A 3,090-nucleotide genomic window follows, 5' to 3' on the forward strand; every position below is an offset into this window, starting at 1 on the left:
CCGAAGAGTGCTAGCAAACCTACCTCCCAGGATATTGGTGCCCTTCTGGTTCAGGTGCAACCCATCCTGCTTGTACAGGTCCCACCTTCCCCAGAATGCAGTCCAATTGTCCAAATACCTGAAGCCCTCCCTCCTACACCATCCTTGCAGCCACGTGTTCATATTTCCAAATCCATCCTGTCAAGTCCCCTCAGGATCTTATCTGTTTCAATAAAGTCATTTCTGATTCTTCTAAATTCCAATGATTGCAGATCCAATCTACTCAGCCTAAAACAATTCCCTGTATACCTGGAATTAACCGAGTTAACCTTCTCTGGACTGCCTCAATGGCAATATAGCCTTCCTTATGTAAGGGAACCAAAACTGTTCACAGTATTCCAACTGTGACATAACTAATGACGTACATAGTTTTAGCAAGACATCACTATTTTTATACTCCATTCCATTTGAAATAAAGACTAACATTTCATTTGTCTTCCCTATTACCCAGTAAACGTGGATGCTAGCTTTTTGTGATTCATGCATTCGGACCTATTAATCCCTCTGTAGCTTTTTGTTGTCTTTCCCAATTAAACGTTCAGCTCTTCTATTGTTTCTGCCCAAGTATATAACCTCACATTTCCCCATATTTCATTCCACCTGCCAAGTTTTTGTCCATTCTCTGTGTTATGGACCAGGCCAGACCCCCTCAAAACATTTCAAGGAAGTGGCATGGATCCTAGCTTTGCTAATTGTTTTAAGCAGGTGTAGTGTGGATATTCCAGGAGAGATGCAGTTGGTCAAACAAAACAGAGTTTATTTATAAGATTCACAAATGAAACACGAACAAAAGGGAACAGAATAACGGATAACTTAACTGATCCGAAACCCACCAAATTATCCCGAATTCATGATGCTGTTCCAAATGCTTGCAACAATCCCCATAAACACCCGTTGGCACGCAAGGTAAAGTCAAACACAGGATCTTACAGGAGAGAAATCAGAGAGAGAGAGAGAGAGAGGAGGTTCTGCATGGACCTGCTTCTTTGAGTCTAGCAGCTTTTATAACACCTGCCTGATGGCTTTTAGTGAGTAACCAGACTGCCAAAAACCAAACCAAACCAGAGTAAACCGGAGCTAGGAGAACTGGCCACTCCCCTTTCATTGTACACGTTTTTGTAAAAACTTGAAAGCCTTTTGCCTGAGGCAGTATCTCTTAGCTATCATCAAATTGGCCCTAAAAACCCATCGAAACACAGACTTTTTGAAGTCTGTGTCTTTTACGACCACCTGAAAAAAAAAGCCAAGGACACCATAACCTTGTTAAAGGAGCAGTCTCTTCACATCTATATTCCTTTGTAGAATCTGTGAGTCATCCTCACCATTTACCTTCCCACCTCTTTGTGAATCATTGGTGAGAGTACATTCATTTCCATCAATAAGTCATTATATTGTGGTCCCAACACTGATCCCACTACTTGTGACAGGTTACTGTCCTGAAAATGCCCCCTCCACGCAAACTCTCTATCTTCCATTAGTTCGCCAATCCTCTATCAATGCTAGTATGCCACCTCCAATACCATGGGTTCTTACTTCTGGCAACTACTATGGGGATTGTGAACCCATGCCCAAAAGACCCTGAAGACCCGAATGTGAGGCTTTGACTCTAGGTTTTTAATCCAATGACATTACCATTCTGCTGTTACTTCCATCACTACTGCCTGTGAAACATTCTCGGTTGTTGCATTCATGTGACGGTCATAATGTACTAAAAAAAAGTTTGTTTCTCTGTGGTCCATCATTCTGTAGGAATGGTTCCTGCTTCACGGACTGGATTCCCCTCTTGCTCAGCTACCTTAGCTCCTCAGTGAGATCAGCTGCACAATACCTGTACTAGTTAATGCAAAACAAAGAGAACTACAGCAAAAAGCACGCATGCAGCTCTAACTTAGTTTCCATTTTAGAAATGGGCAACTTTCAAAGCTCATAAAATATGTTCTTGGGATTTTGCACATTGAACACGTGTGCCATAAACCAGACACCCTGTTCTGCCCATAGCAATTGACATTCACTTTTAGTGCTATAAAAGCAGCTGCAAAAACTGATTTGTAAAGGATTATGAGTGGTTAATGCAACTTCAGCCAGTCAGTTCCCCAGTTTGCAGAATGACAGTTTCCAGTAAATCTCAGCCAGTCACTGTTTGATAGAATTAGGTGTGAAATTGGAGAATTGCTACAACATAGAAGGAGTCAAAAATCACATAACACCGGGTTATAGTCCAATAGGTTTATTTGAAATCACAAGCTTTCAGAGCCCATGCTCTAGCTGCCTGAGGAAGGAGCGGGGGCTCCAAATGTTTGCGATTTCAAATAAACCTGGGTACTATACCTGGTGTCATGTGATTTTTGACTTTGTCCGCCCAGCCCATCACCGGCAGCTCCACATCACATCATAAAAGGAGATCATTTGTCCCATCACGACTGATTCATTAAAAATGTTTCCTGAGAGAGACTGAGCATAATGAGTCATTCCCGTCAAGATAAAGAACTAATGTTTGAGGTTGAAAATTAGCTTATTCAGTAGACGTCGCCTTAATTGGTGGTTAGCACTGCTGCCTCACAATGCCAGGGACCCAGGTTCGATTCCAGCCTCGGGTGACTGTCTGTGTGGAGTTTGCACATTCTCCCTGCGTCTGCGTGGTTTTCCTCTGGATGCTCCGGTTTCCTCCCACAGTCCAAAGATGTGCAGGTTAGGTGAATTGGCCATGCTAAATTGTCGTTAGTGTTAGGTAAATTAGTCAGAGGGAAATGGGTCTGGGTGGGTTCCTCTTCGGAGGGCGGTGTGGACTTGTTGGGCCGAAGGACCTGTTTTCACACTGTAGGGAATCTGATCTGATTTAACTATTTCAAATCTGGAATACTTCTATGTGGTAAAAACAATGACTGCAGATGCTGGAAACCAGATTCTGGATTAGAGCGGTGCTGGAAAAGCACAGCAGTTCAGACAGCATCCAAGGAGCAGGAAAATCGACTTTTCAGGCAAAAGCCCTTCATCAGGAATACAGGCAGAGTGTCTGAAGGGTGGAGAGATAAGTGAGAGGAGGGTGGGGGT

The sequence above is a fragment of the Chiloscyllium plagiosum genome, chromosome 1 (assembly GCF_004010195.1).
Source record: "Chiloscyllium plagiosum isolate BGI_BamShark_2017 chromosome 1, ASM401019v2, whole genome shotgun sequence".
In the NCBI taxonomy this organism is placed as follows: domain Eukaryota; kingdom Metazoa; phylum Chordata; class Chondrichthyes; order Orectolobiformes; family Hemiscylliidae; genus Chiloscyllium; species Chiloscyllium plagiosum.